This window comes from Medicago sativa, chromosome 6, assembly GCF_051527215.1.
Source record: "Medicago sativa cultivar Bolivia chromosome 6, Bolivia_mono, whole genome shotgun sequence".
In the NCBI taxonomy this organism is placed as follows: Eukaryota; Viridiplantae; Streptophyta; class Magnoliopsida; order Fabales; family Fabaceae; genus Medicago; species Medicago sativa.
Genome location: NC_140754.1, coordinates 94,565,612 through 94,586,535, shown reverse-complemented (window position 1 = coordinate 94,586,535; position 20,924 = coordinate 94,565,612). Strand labels below are relative to the sequence as shown.

Here is a 20,924-nt window from a genome sequence, read left to right as displayed (position 1 = left end):
TTTTTTTTCAATTTTTTCGAATCACAATTGGACAATTACCTGCAAAACAACTTAAAACAAAGAAAAACAAACGAAACAAAGCAATTAAATGCGTGGGTTGCCTCCCACGAAGCGCTTGTTTAGAGTCACTAGCTTGACGGTTAGAAAGTGGTTTTAACTATCCTATACCCAATCTCTCACTAAGGGATAATGGCAACAAACTAACATTCTCTCCCAAATCACGCATGACTTTCTCAAATGTTTTATATCCTGTGACACATGGTATGGAAAATCTCTCTGGATCCTTAAGTTTGGAAGTATTTCAATAAAATTTCTAAACTGCTCATCTAACTTGGGTTTAGCAAACTCTTGTGTTAAAGGACTTTTAGGCTCATGAGATGGTGAAACAAATGGCTTGTCATCCTCTCCTATAGCTTTCTCACTTTGAGGCTCATCACTCCTTACCTCTCCTTCATTGTTCTTAACTTTTACAACTGGGTCCTCTAATTGTTTACCATCCCTAAGAGTGATAACACTTATATGGTCTTTGGGGTTGGTTTTGGTATGGCCTGGAAGGACTTCGGAGGTTTGAGAGGAAGTAGCCGCTTGCTGGGCTACTTGAGATATTTGAGTCTCTAGAAAACTTTGGTAAGTAGAAATGGAGTCCACTTTATATGTAAGCTTGACACAAGAGTCGTTCAAAAATCCAATTTGAGTTTTAAGTTCTTGAAATTGCTTGGATTGTTCCATAACACATTTTTCTAGTAAAATTTCCAAGCTGGATTTTTGAGGGACTCCTTGGTTGTTTGCATAACCGGGTGGTGTTGTTTGTTGTCCAAAGGGATTTTGACGTGTTTTGTTAAAAAAAATTTGTTTTGGCCTCATCCCTTGATCATATTTATCATAGTTTAATTGCTCGGGACTTTCAACAACACTTCCTAGTTGGCATTCAACGCTAGTATGGCCAAGTATTCCACAAAATTCACATGGTGGTGAAACAGGAGTAGGTGTGACAACACTTACACTTAATTTATCAAATTTTTGAAAAAGTGCGTCCACCTTAGCAGATAGATGATCAAGGGTAGAAATTTCATACATACCTTCCTCTTTTTTAGAGGGTGAAGGAGCAACATTAGTGATGTCCCTTTCATAGGTCCACTGAAAGTGATTTTGTGCCATGTCCTCGATCAAAGCATATGCTCCTGTGTATGTTTTATTCATCAAAGCTCCACCTGCAGCTGCATCAACATAAATTTTTGTGGGATACAAAAGGCCATTATAAAAAGTGTGAATAATAATCCAATTCTCTAAACCATGATGGGGACAAAGTCTAAACATTTCTTTGAAACGCTCCCACGCATCGTAAAGAGATTCTCCATCTTTTTGAGTGAATTGTATGATTTGTTTTCTTAAGTGAACAATTTTAGAATGAGGAAAGAATTGGGCAAGAAAAGCTTGCTTCATTTGGTGCCATGAAGTGATAGAACCAAGTTTTAATGAATTAAACCAAGCACTAGCTCTTCCCCCTAAGGAAAAAGAAAAGTAGTGCAGCCTTACGACCTCTTGGTTTGCATTCACGGTTCCACTGAGTCTTAAAAAAATTGAAATATGAATATTCAGATCCTCAGTGGGTGATCCAAAAAATTGATTTTGCTGCACTAACTCAATAAGTGCAGGGTCTATTTCAAAATTGTCATCAACCGTTGGGTACACAATAGCATCGTATGACTCATTTGAAGATGGGATTGCATACTCTATGAGAGTGCATTCCTTAGCCATATCGTTATTATCTTCCCAAGAAGTTAAAGGCAAAAGAAGAAATAGAAAAAGAAAGATATATATATATATATATATATATAAAATAAAATAAAGAAAAAGATTTTTTTCAGTCTAATCACTATTAAAAAGTTAATCAAATTACAACAACTCCCCCGCAACGGCGCCAAAAACTTGATAGGGCCAAACCGCAAGTGCACGACCTATCGAAGTAATAGTAGTAAGAAAGAGTATCGTTCCGCTAGGGAGTTGTTCAACTTAATTAACCTTTAAAGAATGATTAGAGGAGAAGAAAGTTTGATAAAAGGAGGTTTGATTGCTGAAGGTAAATAACAATAATAATAAAGATGCTTATAAGGATTGAAACTACATATGTCTCAATAATTGCAAGGACTATTTCACTGTCTTGCAATTATTGTCTAGATTCACTTGTTCCAACATCAAAGCTCCGCTCTCGCTTTATGAATTGATGTTTGGGATAATGGATTAACAATTATCAAACCCTCCGCTTTCGCTTCCACAATTTGATAATTGTTAATTCATGTTAAGACGGTGAATCTAAATTAGAAATTACGGCTACATAGAATTAGGGTTAAAGCTTGGTTTGTTAGGATTATGTCATTTAGACTTTTCCAACAATCCCAAGACAAAGAAGTCTACTCACTCATGTTCATCGTAGACACGGGGGAAGAAGAGATAAGACAATAAATTGTGAAAGAAAGTAAATAGAATAAAATACTTTATTGAAATAATACTTGAAATATTCTAAGCCAAAGTAAGGTGAATGTTTATGGTGGAGAGCTACTCTATTTATAGTTTTACAATCGACTTAGAAACTAAGCAACTAAAAGGGCAAAACAGTAAAGCTGCAACAGGGTAACTTGGGCTTGAAGAAAAGCAGCAAAAGTGGCTTCTGGAGGTGGCACGGCCGTGCCACATGTTGGCACGGGCCATGCCAAGCTCCTGACTTGGTGGGATTATATTTTTGTCCCGTATCTTCATATTTTTGCACTGTATTTGCTCCAGTCCTCTTTCTTTTGCTCCAAGACACCTTCCACCATATATTCGTTCCTAAATATAATAAAAAGCAATTTAAAGTAAAATATTCAAAAAGGAAATAAAACTAAAATAAAATAAAACTAAATCTAAATAAAACGGTACTAAATAAAGCATTAAAATAGACTATTCTATGACTCATCATAAGGGCAGAAGTCTACAACGGGAAGGATGCAAAGGCAGAAGGAAGACAAGAAGTGTCTAAGAATCCCAGTCTAAAGGGAAAGATGGGAAAGGAAAAGGATCTTAAACAGGTCAGTGGTTTAGAGATCAGGTCAGCTGTGATGGGTATTCCAGTAACCATCACAGAAGAAGTTATTGCTAAAGCTTGCAGGGTGGCTCCTGAAGGCAGATTTAAGTGGGATGTCAAAAAGGATGATATCCTGCTGGAAAGCTACACCAACTTGCTGCTGGAAGGAAACTCAGCTGCTAAAACTTCAGATATGGAGATTCATCACAGGATGCTGGTGAAGTTCAGCACAGACTGCTTCTTTCAGATAGGAGGAGGGTCTGATCAACCTAATCAGGACCATAAGCTGGCAATATACTTCATGGCTGCTTTCGAGAAGATCAATCTCCCAAGATACATCATGCATCATTTATGCTGGGCAATAAATGAAGGCATCAACAAAGGTAGAAAGCAAGTACCATGTGGGAGATTATTGTCTGAAATCTTCCACCAAGGTAAACTGCTGGAGATTCTGAGGAGATCAAAGGATGCTTCTGATAAATGCCTTAAGGTTTCTACTGCTGATAAGACTATCAATAGCAGGACCTTATATTTTATGAAGTTTATCGAGAAAATTCCTCAAGATGAGAAGGTTATGGAAATTTCAGCAGCAGAATCAGATGTAATAATGAATTTTCCTTCCATCATTAAGGAAAATGATACTGAAGTCCTAACTGGACTTGTAGCTACCCATGACAGAGAATCTGGTGTCAACTCTCAGGATGCAGCTAAAGGTGAGAAAAACACAAGAAGGGGGGTTGAATTGTGTTTTGGAAAATTCTTCGTTTCTCCTAAAAACTGAACACACTGATCAGAAGCTAAGTGAAACAGCTGCTGAAGTGATAATCAGAATCTGAACGCAGTGGAATAAAACAGAGAGAAAGAAGAAGAACGACACAAAGCAATTATACTGGTTCCTTCCATAATCCGGAAGTAGTCCAGTCCCCCTTGCACTTCCAAGGAGATTTCACTAGAATGTAATATCTGATTACAATTGCTCAAGCACACCTGCAAGAGACTTCCTTTGCTCAAGCACACTTTGCAAAAGTCTTCCTATGCTCAAGAACACAATCAAGAGACTTCCATGCTCAAGCACAACTGCAAGAGACTTCTAACTAAACAAAATTACACAGAAAATTGTTTAAGGTTGAACACTTGATATACAATCAGAGGTGCTCACAGTACAAATCAGATACAGACTCTAAAACTTAAGAATTTCTAAGATATGACTTTGAGACACAGAAATTCTAAGTGAATGCAGAACAATTTCAGCAGAGATTTGGCACTTGTAAAAAAGTTGAGAGTCTTTCGTTCAGCATTACCAAAACTCTAAGTCTTCACTCCTTTATATAGAGGTGTGAAAGAGACATTGTGAAATTTCCAGCACATCAAAAGAGTCGTTGTTGAAGCTTGATCTTTCACCAATGATCTTTTGCCTGATTTGGTTGTTGTCCTATGAAGAACCAATTTGAAATCCATTCCCATTGTGAAGGAACGTCTTTGCAGGCATAGCTGTTATTCTAGAGTTGTTTTCTTGTCTTGTAGCGTGGACACAAAACAGAGTAGTGGAGAAGGTGGTTGTACAGTTCGTACAAAGTAAAATGTCAACGCTTTTTGAAGATAAGATTCCAATGCCTTCAAATCTTCACCAAAATGACTGTTGCAACCATCCACTAGTCTTCTGCAGTGTTTTCGAATCCAATAGACAGCTTTTGAAGTGTTGATCTTTGAATCTTCAGCTTGTGGTGATAATCAGCTTCTGATGAGCTTCAGCTTCTGATGAAGTCACTTCTGAACTATCTGCTTCTGATGACTATCCGCTTCTGAAGGCTATCCGCTTCTGATGACTTTCAGCTTCTGATGACCTTCAGCTTCTGATGACGTCATCATTCTTCAGGAGCACTTATGACTTCAGATGCACTTCTTTTCAGATGCTTTCAAGCTTCCTTTTCTTGATTCCTTAGCTCTCTTTTTTTTCTTCAGAACCTTTATATGATGTACATTTTTAACTATGGTCATGTACACTTGAACAAATATTAGCTAGTCCAATTTACAATTTTTAATACCTTGTTATCATCAAAACTCTTTAAGGTTCATTGTTAAACACATTTTGTTCCAACAATCTCCCCCTTTTTGATGATGACAAACAATAGTATTTAAAATTGATCAATTGTTGTTAATCTAATTAACAAGTTTACTTTGGGGTTCTGAGGTTTGTAAGCTCAGAGTCAGAGGTTTGTAAGCTCTAACTCCCCCTGAGTCTGATAGTCTTTAAGGTGAGGTTTGTAAGCTCCCCCTAAGTTCTATCCAGGTTAATTAAATTCATTGAGCGCGCAATAATATCAGAGCTTTAAACAATAATTAATTGAGAAGAGATTATAGATAAGAAGAATGGTTCAATTAATTTTATTTGAAATTTGATACTCCTTCTTTCGTTCATAGCTTATACCTTTCAGGTAAAAATGATAGAAGTTTTTCAAAATAATTTTCAAATATCATTAATGGAGCTCAGAGCCTTTAAATACTATCACATATACTCCCCCTTTTGTCATTAGCAAAAAGCAAATAAGCAATAAAGACAAAAAGATTTGAGAAAAACTCAAACATGAAGAGAGTATAACTATAATCAGAACCTATAATCTTATCAAAATATAATCAGAGCATAAATAAAAAATTGAATCAGAGTAATGTATATGTATATAAACAAAATATCAAGGCATTATGAATCAGAACCAACTAAGCATTCAGAAACAGTAGGAAATTTAAAGCATGAAATGTTCAGAAGCAAGAACTGAAACAGCTAAAACAAACAACAAAGAAAATAGACACTAGGGTGTGCAACTAAGGTTTGGTTTGTTGTTGTTTCATCATCTTCTCCTTTTGTTCCGCTTGCTTCTTCACCAGTTCTTCAAGAGCTTGTTGCCTCTGAAGAAGAGCAATTTCCCTTGCTTTAGCTTCCTGCTGTTGCTTTGCCATCTTCTGCCTTAGTAGCTTGAACATCCTGGCTTCTCTTGTCATGTAGTCAGCTTCTAAGTAGAATGGCTCATTTGTCAGAAGCAGCCTTGGACCTCTCTTGGCTAACTTCAGATCCTTCAAAAACCTCCTTACAGCAGCAGTCTTGATTCTGATACATTTTCTACTTACAGATGCTATCAGATCAGTAGCTTTCTTCTGCAAGGATTCCCATTGTTCCTCATAAGCTGATGGCAGATCAATCATCCTTCTGTTCTGTACCAGATCCTGCATCTCTGAAAGGATCTTGAGTAACTCAGAGTCAATGTACTCAGATTCCAGTATGTCCAGCGGTGGTTGTTCAAGGATTTCTAGGTCAGAGTTACTAAGAGAAAGATCTTGAACAGGGTTAGACTCTGGAATGGTGAGTTGCTCAGATTGGGTTGAAGAGGATGGTTGGTCAGGGTTAATTTGTGCGGTTGAGGTTGAAGTTTGGAGATTGACTTGATGGTTATCAATATCCATTGGGGTAGGTTGAGGTGAAGCTTGCTCTGATTGAGGGTTTGGTTGGGGTGATGTTAGCTCTATTTGAATGTTGGGTTGGGGGTCACTATCAGCTTTGGGTGATTGTTGTTGTTGAGGTGATGAGGGTTTGTGTGGTTCAGGTGTTTGTTGTTGGGGGCTTTCTGAAACAACTTTATCAGAAGCAGCTGCTTCTGAGGTTGTCTCAGAAGCTTTCTCTGAGTTAGGTTCAACATTTTCTGGTACAACCATGTTGAGGGGTTGAATGTTAAGAGGTTGAGGGTGATGACGGAGAATACTATCAATGACATGGTCTCTTCTCTCAGCCATTTCTTCTAGCTTTTGATTGATTATATGACCCACTGGCTCATAAGTGCTTGACTGAGAGGGCTTTTTGTTGGTCTTGGTTGATGTTGGATGGCTTTTTACTGGTTTTTGAAAAAGGAGTCCTATGGGTATATCATCATCAGAATCTGATGATGGTGAGGATGAGGAATCTGATGATACATTGACTACCACTTCTGGTTCAGGATCAGAATCCTTTTGAGCAGACTCACTTGCCATCAGCATCAAGTTCTTAGCTTCTGAGGCCACAGACTCTTGTAGTTCAGATGCGATTTCCAAGACTTTTTCATCTTCTGCCTTCTTCCCTTTTAAATCCATTGAAGCCAAATCAGAAGCAGCTTCAACATCCTCTGCTTTCTTAACAACATAAGGAGATTCCCTAATCTTCCTTACTGCTGGCTTCCTCTTTTTCTTTGGTATTGTAGGTTGATCAGGCACAACCAAAAATGCAGCCACTTCCTCAATTGATGGCATTGTAGAACCACCAATCTTGAGCTTGTCAGAAGCAACCTTTGCCTTATGAGTAGATTTTTCAACTTTCAAATACTCTTCTTCAGTCAACTTCCTCTTTGACTTTCTGCCTCTGGCATGTGGCAGAGCGCCACCAAACATCTCTTCAGGTACATCCTCCAACCTGATGACCTTGTTGGTTGCCTCATAGTGATCCTTGATGTAATACATCTGCACATCAAGAGGATCCTTCTTACAGATGGGTGGGAAGTCCTTCATGAGATCAGACTTGGCACTGGATTCACTTAAGTCAGTATCAAGCTTGGTGACATTACTGATAAGCTTCATATGCTGGAGTGTGTGCGCATTGATGAACTTCCCAGTCTTAGTGTCAAGCAGTTTATCTGTAAAGGCTTCAACACTGCTTAGTCTGTCCAAAACTCCACCTTGATAAAATATTTCTGATAAGAGCCTTCCATAAGGAACCCAGGGTCTATCCTGCAACTGACTCTTCTTCAGATTGTCAATCAACCACTTGAACATGTATTTGGGCACATTCACCTTTTCCTTTTTGATGAAGTACTGGAGAAAAACTTTCTGTGCCAAATTGGGTTTATCATTTCCACCACATGGAAGCAAATTCTCATTCTGAATCTTCAGAAGCAACTTAGTTTCCATGTCCAAATCAGCATACATTCCTTCCTTCGTGGAATTATATATAACCATGTTTGCTTTTTCTTTCCAGAAGCGTTCATCAGCAGCGCTTGAAAGATTAATTCCAGAGTATTTCCCAGAAGCTTCTACACCAAGTACAGATTCCATCTGCCATTCTGCAATTCTTACTGGGATACCACAAATACTTGACCTGATTTCAACGTAAGTAAATGGCTCAAGTCCCATTTCTTCTCTAGTTTTCCCTTCCAGTTCTGGATAAAGCAAAACCATTTGACTTTCTTCAACTATAGATGCAGCTTTGTCATATACCTTAGCTCTCACCCAGAAGTGCCTAACCATGGCTTCGTATGTTGGTCCATTCAACATCTTGAAGTATTGCAAAAGTCCTTGCTTTTCATAGTAACTTCTGATCCAACAATCATGAAATGCTAGAGATGCAAAATCCAGCGGATTTTCTATTTGAACCAATAAATCCCATTCCTCTAGTTTCATGGATCTTCCTCTGTAGTCATAGTCAGGGACCACTTGTGCAGTAGATTCTGGAACTTCTCGTTGTGAGCTTGATGATGCCATTTGATGATGATGAAGATGATTCTTTTAGGGTTCTAGGGTTGAGAGAATTGCGCTTACTTCGCAAGAACAGGTTTGAAAGCAAAGTGTTTGTTTGTGAAGTGAGTAGTGTGTGAATTGACAAAGTGTTAAGAGTAAAAACGATTGCAATTCAAAAGAGACAAACAAACATAACATTAATGACAATTGGGGGCGCGTGAAAGTACTTTCAAAGCTATTAAATCATCATTGCCCTTTTTAGTTATACACCAATACAGACAGGCCACGTCAGAAATTCTCAGAGTAACTACCAAGTTAGTGGGCCAGAAGTTACCAGAAAAAGTAACTCCCAACGTTTCCACTAACTCTACTATTCAGAAGCATAAAATCCAGCTTCTGGACTTCAGATGCTGACGTCATCATCAGAAGCGAATTTTCCTCAGAACCTCAATAAAGAGCTTCTGATGGACCACTGCTTCTGAACTGACTTCAGAACCTAAAATCCTATTCATGAGCAAGCAAAATTTAATCAGACATGTAGTGAATGTTCAAATTTTTCTTTATAAAATCAAACATTTCAACAGTTAAAGGCTTAGTAAATATATCAGCCCATTGATTCTCAGTATCAATGAATTGTATATCTAAAACTCCTTTTTGAACATAGTCTTTGATAAAATGGTGTTTGATTTCAATATGCTTAGCTCTTGAATGCAAAATTGGATTTTTAGACAAACAAATAGCAGCAGTATTATCACAATAAATGGGAATACTGTTAGCAATTATTTGATAGTCTTCCAACTGATGTTTCATCCAAAGTAGTTGTGTACAACAACTTGCAGCTGAAATGTATTCTGCTTCTGCTGTAGACATAACAATAGTTGTTTGTCTTTTGCTTGCCCAGGATATAAGATTATCACCCAGAAATTGACAATTGCCACTGGTTGACTTTCTTTCAATCCTATCACCAACATAATCAGCATCACAGAATCCAATTAGCTTATAATCTAAGGATTTCCTATAAAGAAGTCCAAGATTAGTTGTTCCTTTCAAATACCTGAAGATTCTCTTGACAACAGTCATATGAGATTCTCTAGGATCTGATTGGAATCTTGCACACAAGCATACACTGAATAAAATATCTGGCCTAGATGCAGTGAGGTATAACAAAGAACCAATCATACCTCTGTACAACTTCTGATCTACTTTAACTCCTTCATCTTCTTTGCTTAAGGTGCACGTAGGGTGCATTGGAGTGTTCATCACTTTACAATCTTCAAGTTTGAACTTCTTCAGAAGCTCCTTTGTATACTTTGATTGATGAACATAAACTCCATCTTTGCATTGGTTGATTTGAATGCCAAGGAAGAACTTCAGCTCTCCCATCATGCTCATTTCAAATTCATCCTGCATTAACTTAGAGAATTCCTTGCAAAGAGATGCATTAGTAGAACCAAATATTATATCATCAACATATATTTGCACAACAAGAATATCTTTCTCAAGGGTCCTTCTGAAGAGTGTTGTATCAACCTGTCCTCTTTCAAAATCATTTTTGATTAAGAAATTACTTAGTCTATCATACCAAGCTCTGGGAGCTTGTTTCAAGCCATATAGTGATTTCTCCAGTTTAAAAACATGGTCAGGATACTTAATATCCTCAAATCCAGGAGGTTTCTTGACATACACTTCTTCTTCAATGACTCTATTAAGAAAAGCACTCTTGACATCCATCTGATATAATATTATGCCATGATTAACTGCATAGGACAGAAGTAACCTGATTGCTTCCAATCTTGCAACTGGAGCAAATGTTTCAGTATAATCAATGCCTTCTTGTTGATTGTACCCTTGTGCAACAAGTCTTGCTTTGTTTCTTGTTACTTCTCCTTGCTCATTCAACTTGTTTCTGAATACCCATTTTGTTCCAATAATGTTCTTGTGCTGAGGTTTGGGTACCAGATCCCACACATCATTTCTTTGGAATTGATTCAACTCTTCTTGCATAGCTAAGATCCATCCATCATCTGAAAGTGCTTCATCAACAGTTGTAGGTTCAATCATTGAGATCAGTCCAATCATTGAATCTTCTTGTCTGAAGTATGATCTTGTTCTTCTTGGACTATCTTTGTTTCCAATGATTAATTCTTCTGGATGTGAAGACTTATGTTTGAATGTGTTTCTGGGAGGATTTGCTTGATGTGAGCCATCTTGGGCTTCTGATGTGGGTTCAGCTTCTGGACTATCTTCAGATTCAGCTATCTGATCAGGTTCTGGAGTATCTTCAGGAACCTGTATCTCTGCAACACTTTCACCTTGCTTTGAATTTTTATCTTCAAGCTCTTTGTCATCAAATCTGACATGCATAGATTCTTAAACACAAAGTGTTTCTGAATTATACACTCTGTATGCCTTTGACCTTTCAGAGTAACCTAAAAAGATTCCTCTTTCGGCCTTGGCATCAAATTTCTTTAGGTAGAGCTTGTTATTCAGAATGTAACATGTACATCCAAATTGATGAAAGTAAGAGATATTGGGTTTTCTTCCTTTAAAGAGTTCATATGTTGTTTCCTCCAAAATAGGTCTGATATCGATCCTGTTCTGGACATAACATGTTGTATTCACTGCTTCTGCCCAAAAATGTTTTGCCAAATTGTTTTCATGGATCATGGTTCTGGCCATTTCTTGTAAAGTTATATTCTTTCTCTCTACAACCCTATTTTGTTGTGGAGTTCTAGGAGAAGAGAATTCATGGAGAATTCCATGTTTTTCACAAAAAGCTTCAAATGGCTCATTTTCAAACTCTCCACCATGATCACTTCTGATTTCACCATGATCATTTTGACTCTTTTTCAGTTTGAATCAGTGTTCAGAAGTTACTAAATACATCATATGCATGATCTTTACTTTTCAGGAATTTCACCCAAGTCCATCTGCTATAATCTTCAACAATGACTAATCCATATTTACTTCCATATAAGGATGCAGTACTTACTAGTACAAATAAATCAATATGGAGTAGTTCTAAGGGTCTGGAGGTTGAAACAATGTCTTTGGTTTTAAAAGATGATTTCACAATTTTTCCTCTCTAACATGCACCACAGAGTGCATCTGAATGATAGTCAATGTCTGGTAGGCCTTTGACAAGTTGTAACTTACTAAGCTTAGAGATTAATCTCCAGTTAGCATGTCCCAACCTTCTGTGCCACATCCATTTCTTATCATTCACTGATAGAAGGCAAATTACCTTATGATCAGCCAGTTCAGAAAAATTGATTTTGTAGACATTATCAACTCTCTTTCCCTTGAATACAATGGATTTGTCTTCCTTGTTGATTACAGTACAGTTGGTTTTGTCAAAAAGCACATCATAACCATTATCACAAAATTGACTTATGCTCAAAAGGTTATGTTCAAGACCATCTACCAACCATACATTATTAATTGAGGTAGAGGAATTACCAATAGTTCCTGTACCTATGATTTTGCCAGACAGGTTGCCTCCAAATTTCACATTTCCTCCCTCTTTCATTGTTAGGCTGAGGAACATTGACTTCTCTCCTGTCATGTGTCTTGAGCAACCGCTGTCTAGGTACCTGATGAGTCATAGATAGCATTATTTATTGCCTTATTTAGTTTAGTTTTATCTTAGATTTGATTTTATTTTATTGCATTTTATTTTAGTTTAGAATATTTTACTTCAAATTGTCTTTTATTTTATTTTAGGAATAAATATATGGTGGAAGGTGCCTTGGAGCAAAAGAAAGAGGACTGGAGCAAAATACAGCGCAAGAATACGAAGATACGGGGCAAAAATACATTTCCCCTTACCAGAAGCTTGGCACGGCCCGTGCCAACATGTGGCACGGCCGTGCCCGTCCCCAGAACCACTTTTGCTGCTTTTTCTTCAAGGCCAAGTTACCCTGTTGCAGCTTTACCGTTTTATCCTTTTAGTTGCTTAGTTTCTAAGTCGAATGTAAAGCTATAAATAGAGTATCTCTCCACCATAAACAATCATCCTTTACTTTGTTTATTTCAAGTATTATTTTAATAAAAGTCTTTATTTTCCTTTTACTTTCCTTGCAATTTATTTTACCGTATTTCTCTCTTCTTCCTCCATGTCTACGATGAACATGAGTGAGTAGACTTCTTAGTCTTAGGATTATTGGGGAGTCTAATGACTCAATCCTAAACAAAACATGTCTAAACCCTAATTTCTATGTAACCCTAATTTCTAATCTAGATTCACCGTCTTAACGTGGATTAACAATTATCAAACTGTGGAAGCGAAAGCGGAGGGTTTGATAATCGTTAATCCATCATCCCAAACATCAATTCATAAAGCGAGAGCGGAGCTTTGATGTTGGAACAAGTGAATCTAGACAATAGTTGCAAAACAGTGAAATAGTCTTTGCAACTATCGAGACAAAGAGTAGTTTCAATCCTCTATGCATCTTCTAGTAATCATGTCAGTGAAATAGGCTTGGTTGCTAGAAGTAAACTCTCACCGGACTTTCATCGGAAAGGTGAGGGGCTAAGGGAAACCGGTCTTTAGAAATTAGTGTGTAAACCATGAAATTAGAAGTTTAGGTTTTGTCAAGTGAAGGATTAGTTATTAAGATGAACCAATGATCCTAAGACCCCTTTATTATTATTGTTTTTACCTTCAGCAATCAAACCCTTTCTAATCAACTTTCTCTCCTCTAATCATTCATTAAAAGTTAATTAAATTGACCAACTCCCTAGCGGAACGATACTCTACTTACTACTATTACTTCGATAGGCCGTGCGCTTGCGGTTTGGCTCTATCAAGTTTTTGGCGCCGTTGCCGGGGAGTTAACTAATTTGATTAGCTTTTTCTTAGTGATTAGAATTCTCTCTTCTTCTTTCTCTTTTCTTTTTATTTTTATTTTTACCTTTTTATTTTTCTGTTATCGTTAACTTCTTGGGTTCTCAACCTTGTATGCGAAGAACTAGAAATCAAGCGGTATTCATACCCGAGATCGAAAGGTTCTTACATAGAAGGAGGAGAGCAGCACAAAATAACACCGCCATGGCCAATCGCACTCTCAAAGAGTATGCAACGCCGTCAACGGATGAGCCACAAGCTGTTATTGTGTACCCAACGGTTGAGGATGACAACTTTGAAATCAAGCCTGCCCTACTTAACTTGGTGCAGCAAAACCAATTCTCGGGATCCCCCACAGAGGATCCCAATCTTCACATCTCTGTTTTCCTACGAATTAGTGGAACCATGAAGGAGAACCAAGAGGCCGTAAGACTTCATCTCTTTCCCTTTTCCTTAAGGGATAGAGCTAGCGCTTGGTTCCATTCCCTCGAAGTCGGTTCCATTACTTCATGGGATCAGATGAGGCAAGCATTCCTTGCCCGTTTCTTTCCACCATCTAAAACCGCTAAACTTAGAGACCAAATCACACGGTTCAATCAAAAAGATGGGGAATCTCTCTATGAGGCGTGGGAGCGTTTCAAAGAAATGCTAAGACTTTGTCCCCACCATGGCCTAGAGAAGTGGCTTATAGTCCACACTTTTTATAATGGCTTGTCTTATACCACTAAGATGTCTGTTGATGCAGCTGCAGGTGGAGCACTTATGAACAAAAACTACACGGAGGCGTATGCCCTAATTGAAGACATGGCTCAAAATCATTACAAATGGACCGACGAGAGAGCCATCTCTAGTTCTTCATCCTCCAAAAAGGAGGCAGGTATACACGAAGTCTCTAACTATGATCACCTTGCTTCTAAAATTGATACACTAACTGAAAAACTTGAAAAATTCAATGTTAGTGCTATCAATTCTGCATCTACTCCTTCTTGTGAAATATGTGGTATAGCTGGTCATGCTGGTGTTGATTGCCAACTAGGTAGTGCTACTAATGGTGTTGAGCAAATGAATTATGCTCAATACAACCAAGGGATACGACAAAATCAAAATTTTTATAAAAACCAAAATCTCTATGGACAAGTAGCACCACCCGGTTATGCAAACAACCAAAGATTCACTCAAAAATCCAATTTGGAAATTTTGTTGGAAAATTCTATTGCCAACCAAAACAAACAACTCCAAGAACTTAAAAACCAAACTGGATTTCTGAATGATTCTCTTTCCAAGCTCAATACCAAGGTTGATTCTATTGCTACTCACTCTAAAATGCTTGAAACACAAATCGCCCAAATAGCCCAACAAGTGGCTACATCTTCCCAAACACCGGGAGTCTTTCCTGGTCAAACCGAAGCCAACCCCAAAGCCCAAGTTAATGTCATATCTTTTAGGGGTAGTAAATTAGGCGAAACTTTTGCTAAGGTTAAAAACATTGGGAAAGAAAATGTCAAGCCCTTAGGTGATAAAGTTGTGATAGAAGAAGCTAAACCACTTGAAGAAAACAAAACTCCATCCCCCTTAAATCCCGAAAAGCTTAAATTAGAGGGTAAATTTGAAAAATTTGTTAACATACTTAGGAAGATTTGCATTAAACTTCCCTTTGCTGAAGCTTTGTCTAGGATGCCTCTTTATGCCAAGTTTTTAAAGGAAATTTTTTCAAAGAAAAGGGCTATAGAGCATAATGAGACAATAGCCTTGGCTAAGGAAACTAGTGCAATCATCCAAGAAGCACCCCCTAAGCTTAGAGATCCAGGTAGCTTTGCCATACCATGTGAAATTGGGAATGAATCCATAAACAAAGCCTTATGTGACTTAGGAGCTAGTGTTAGTTTGCTGCCTTTGTCTCTGCTTAAAAGGATAGGGATAGGAGAGTTGAAACCTACCGAGATGGAATTAAAAATAGCTGATCGTTCTACCATGAAACTTGTAGGATTTGTCGAGGACATACCTGTTAAGATAGAGGGGATATACATCCCCACTGATTTTGTAGTCGTTGACATTGAAGAGGACGATGACGTCCCTATAATCCTAGGTAGACCGTTCCTCGCAACTGCAGGAGCCCTCATTGATGTTAAACTTGGTAGGATCGTCTTTCAAGTGAGTGATAAGATGGTAGGATTTGAGTTGGAAAACGTTATGAAAGGTCCCGCTCTTTACTCTTGTTGCATGCTTAACGATCATGTTGTGAAAGAACGTTTTATAGCGCCATCTACACAACATGATATCTTTGATCCATTCTAAGGACTCTTTCTAACCGTCAAGCTAATGACATTAAAAGAGCGCTTCGTGGGAGGCAACCCACGCATTTAATTGTTTTTGTTTTGTTTTTCTTTGTTTTAATTTGTTTTGTAGGTAATTGTCCAAGTATGATTCGAGAAAAATCAAGAAAATGAAAAATTTTGAAGTCCCTCTGACCAGAGTGTTGGCACGGCCCGTGCTGGATCTGGCACGGCCGTGCCAGTGTTTTTGAAGAAAAGAAGGTTGGGAGCCACAGAAAGTTGGCACGGCCCGTGCCAAGGTTGGCACGGCCGTGCCCGTGTTCTGGCCTTTTTAAACCAAATTTTTCTTCTTCTTGGCATCATTACATACATAGCTCGATGTTTTGGTGTGAGTGAGGATGAGGGGATCAAACCAATTGAGGGAAACAATAAGCTTAACCGGGAAACCCTCATTGCTATGAATTTCATTAAATATCGTCCACCACTCCATTACCAACTTAAGCTAAATGTGCCAATCGTATTTTTATTGCCTAACCCATCTCGGACTACCACCGAGGTGGAAGAAAATTGGTTGTATGTTGATGATGTGCAGGTTCTAGAACAACAAGATGATGAAGGAGAGGGTGCTAGCTTGCACCATGATGAAGGAGAAGGTGCTAACTTGCACCAAGAGGGGCACCATGGCCATGAAGCCGATGAGCTTAATAAAAATCAAAGATGGACATGGATTCACAATGAAATCGAGAGGATGAGCACCGAGCAACAAAGGCAAGGTGTTGAGATCTCCGGCCTTCGCAATGAAGTTCAAAGGGGCAACCGTGTCAATGATGAAAATAATGAGATGCTCCGTCGGATGATGCAACACCTCCAACTTCAAGGTCCTCCTTACGGACCTCAATAAACAAATGTGAGCTTTCCTCTTCCTCTCTTCCCTTCTTCTTATCCCTATATCTCTCATTCTTCTACTCATCTCCTTCTTTCATCTTCTTCTACTCCTCCTTCTTCTTCTTCTTTTAATTTCTTTTTCTTTTGAATCATTGAGGACAATGCTTCCCCTAAGTGTGGGGGGGGCCTAATAAAGTGTCTAGAGTCGTAGTGTTCCCAAACTCCCTTGAACTTTATTCTTTTGTTTTGTTTTTATAGCAAGAGGCATGACTAAGTAGCTTGTTTTTAATGTAAATATGGCATAAAATTTTTGTTTTGTCTCTTCTCTAAAGGTTGTCTCTGGTACATGAAAATAGTTTCTTGTGTTTCTTATGTTCTTGCTATACCCATATCATGTTTTATTGTGAAAATCTCCAATGAGAAAAGCACCCGGTTGCAATCCTTGAGTAAATGTATGAATAGGTATTTTAAGGAACACGTTCTATCTTTAGTGTTAACTTAGACCCTTTAAAGTCTTAAGAGTAAAAGTAGTATAAGTTTGTGTGGGAAAATTAATCAAATTGTTCTTAATTGTTATATTCTTATTAATTTGTTAATGTTAAATGGGGCGGGAGAATGGCACCAACATATGGGGGAAAGGACAATTACATCCTGACTTCCTAATTGTGGTGGTGACTCCTTAATTTGAACTTAAAGTGAAACAAATTCATCAATGCTAGGGGGAAAGGACAATTACATCCAAAAAGACTTCCTACGCGGAGATGAAACAAATAAATAATCTTGCAGCACTGCTTAGGGTGATTTTGAATCTAGGGGGAAAGGACAATTACATCCGAGAAGACTTCCTACGAGGATAGATAGCCCCTAAGCATCTGCAGCCCCTTTGTGCTTAATTGTTATATCTAATTTAATTTTAACTCAAATTCCCATCACTCTTATATGAAATGAAGAAAGGACTTTTCTCGGTTACTTTAGCACTAAGGATAGAACCTATTCCTCATAATATCTGTCTTATACAGGAGCAAGAAAAGGGTTGGACTGCACACACACACTCACTTGAGACTTGATGTTGGGTAGAATAGGTTCATGAGAAGTGTTTGAAATTGAAATTAGTGTACTTGAGGCAAAACCTTTCTTTGAGACTTATGTTCTTAATATTGCCATAAATCAATCTTCGTTGCTGCTATGTTTGCTGCCTTTTGCTTGAGGACAAGCAAAGATTCAAGTGTGGGGGAGTTTGATGAGTCATAGATAGCATTATTTATTGCCTTATTTAGTTTAGTTTTATCTTAGATTTGATTTTATTTTATTGCATTTTATTTTAGTTTAGAATATTTTACTTCAAATTGTCTTTTATTTTATTTTAGGAATAAATATATGGTGGAAGGTGCCTTGGAGCAAAAGAAAGAGGACTGGAGCAAAATACAGCGCAAGAATACGAAGATACGGGGCAAAAATACATTTCCCCTTACCAGAAGCTTGGCACGGCCCGTGCCAACATGTGGCACGGCCGTGCCCGTCCCCAGAACCACTTTTGCTGCTTTTTCTTCAAGGCCAAGTTACCCTGTTGCAGCTTTACCGTTTTATCCTTTTAGTTGCTTAGTTTCTAAGTCGAATGTAAAGCTATAAATAGAGTAGCTCTCCACCATAAACAATCATCCTTTACTTTGTTTATTTCAAGTATTATTTTAATAAAAGTCTTTATTTTCCTTTTACTTTCCTTGCAATTTATTTTACCGTATTTCTCTCTTCTTCCTCCATGTCTACGATGAACATGAGTGAGTAGACTTCTTAGTCTTAGGATTATTGGGGAGTCTAATGACTCAATCCTAAACAAAACATGTCTAAACCCTAATTTCTATGTAACCCTAATTTCTAATCTAGATTCACCGTCTTAACGTGGATTAACAATTATCAAACTGTGGAAGCGAAAGCGGAGGGTTTGATAATCGTTAATCCATCATCCCAAACATCAATTCATAAAGCGAGAGCGGAGCTTTGATGTTGGAACAAGTGAATCTAGACAATAGTTGCAAAACAGTGAAATAGTCTTTGCAACTATTGAGACAAAGAGTAGTTTCAATCCTCTATGCATCTTCTAGTAATCATGTCAGTGAAATAGGCTTGGTTGCTAGAAGTAAACTCTCACCGGACTTTCATCGGAAAGGTGAGGGGCTAAGGGAAACCGGTCTTTAGAAATTAGTGTGTAAACCATGAAATTAGAAGTTTAGGTTTTGTCAAGTGAAGGATTAGTTATTAAGATGAACCAATGATCCTAAGACCCCTTTATTATTATTGTTTTTACCTTCAGCAATCAAACCCTTTCTAATCAACTTTCTCTCCTCTAATCATTCATTAAAAGTTAATTAAATTGACCAACTCCCTAGCGGAACGATACTCTACTTACTACTATTACTTCGATAGGCCGTGCGCTTGCGGTTTGGCTCTATCAGTACCATGACTTTTGCTTTGGCACTGCTCTTAGACATACCTGCATTTTTGACATTTTTAGATTTAGGTACCCATTGTCCTATGGGTCCTGGAAGGTTAGTACTTGAGGCTTTACTCTTCACTTCCTGTACCTTGTGCTGTGAGTTGGGTTGCTTCTGATTAACCATCACCTTTGGTTTTGGTACTTCAGAAGCAGTAATTGTCTTCTTCTGAAACTTAGACTTCAGAACCTCAGATTTTGGTTTCACAAGACTCTGAGGAACAGGTTCTGATCTTTTCAGGATCCTGATCTTTGAAGTCTTGGAATCAGATTTGATCATAGCCTTAGGCTTAGAGTTCTTTGGCTTTGAAGTAATCTTAGCCTTAGAGCTAGAAGCTTCAGGTTCTGATTGAACAACAGTTTCCAACTCAGCACCTTCAGGTACAAACAAGGTTTTCAGACCTTCCTTGATGCATTCACAATAGGATTTTAGATTGGTTTTCTCAAGTTTCACTTCTGGAAAACCAATTCCTCTGCCATTGTTCTTGTAAATGCTATAAATCATAGAACCCACTCTGCTTCTGTCAATGCCAGATATGATAAAATCTTCAAGAGCAATTTCATGGTCTTAAAGGTTTTTCATTACACTTTTCTTGTAGCTTCTGACAAAAGAACCTGAGCTGATCTTCATAAGTTTTACACATGAAGTCAAAGCCCCTAAGTCCTTGTTCAGAAGCTTTCAGATCCAATAGAGTTGATTTTTGCTGTTTTACCAAATCAACATATTTTTCTTTTAAATCCTTCAACTCATTGGTTCTTACTTCAAAATGTGTAAGAAGTTCTTTAAGAGACTCAACAAGTTTATTTCTGGGAATCTTAGAGTATACCTCATTTTCATCTTTTGAGTCTGAATCTGTAGCTACTAATCCAACAGCTACCTTTGCGTCTTCATCAGCTTCCTCTTTATCAGATCCAGATTCACTCCCTAAATCATCCCAGGTTACCATTAAACTCTGCTTAATCTGCTTCTTGAATTTGCTTGGTTTGAATGTTGACTTATTTGACTTGTCCTTTGACTTTTCCTTCTGAAGATCAGGGCATTCAGCAATGAAGTGTCCAGGCTTCTTACAGTTGAAGCATCCCTTCTGATCTTCTTTCCTTGAGCTTCTGGAGTTGCTCTTTCTGGTTAGAAACTTTCTGTTCTTTCTGACCAGATACTGAAGTCTGTTAGAGATCATAGTCATCTCAGCAGCATCTTCTTCAGAATCTGAACCAGATAGTTCTTCTTCTTCAGATTCAACTACTTTGTGAGCTTTTGATGACTTGCCTTTGGATGGAAGTGCTATTGATTTACTCTTCTTAGTAGACTCATGTTCATTAAGACTTAACTCATGAACTTTGAGAGAACTAACAAGATCTTCGACACTTAAAGTGTTTAAATCTTTAGCTTCCTCAATGGCAGTCACCTTTGGTCTCCATCTGGCAGGCAAGCTTCTGAGTATCTTGCTCATGTGGTCAGAAGCAACATAACTCTTCTTCAGGATTTGTAGCCCAGAGACTAAGGTTTGAAACCTTGAGTACATCTCCTCAATGGTTTCATCATCCTTCATCTTGAATAACTCATACTGATGTACAAGCATGAGAGCCTTTGCTTCTTTGACCTTCTTGCTGCCTTCATATTTAGAATAGAGAGAAGCAAACATAGCCTTAGCAGTGGATTTGTCACTCATCTTCATGTACTCTGCTTTAGGAATGGCAGTGACAAGAGCTCCTCTGATAATATGATGCTTCTTGTAGAGTTTCTTCAACTCAAGAGTATGTTTCTTTCTATCCACAACAGCTCCTTCTTCATCAAGAACCAGGTCACCAACTCCTTCTTCTAGTATATCCCATAGTTCTTCGTCTAAGCTCATGATATAACTATAGAAGTTGGTTTTCCACCAAGAAAATTCTTCA

The 20,924-nt window shown here is 38.0% G+C and overlaps 2 non-coding genes and 1 pseudogene across 2 annotated transcripts; 1 reads left to right on the top strand and 2 right to left on the bottom strand.

Annotated features, from left to right (window-relative positions):
* Nucleotides 1-157: 157 nt before the first annotated feature.
* On the bottom strand, nucleotides 158-19,533 carry LOC146918409 (uncharacterized; annotated as a pseudogene).
* Nucleotides 1,289-1,396, top strand: LOC146918411 (small nucleolar RNA R71). Its single transcript, XR_015017128.1, has one exon. It is a non-coding gene; the product is annotated as a small nucleolar RNA R71 (small nucleolar RNA).
* LOC146918410 (small nucleolar RNA R71) lies at nucleotides 13,947-14,053 on the bottom strand. The gene has a single exon (XR_015017017.1). It is a non-coding gene; the product is annotated as a small nucleolar RNA R71 (small nucleolar RNA).
* Nucleotides 19,534-20,924: the final 1,391 nt, after the last annotated feature.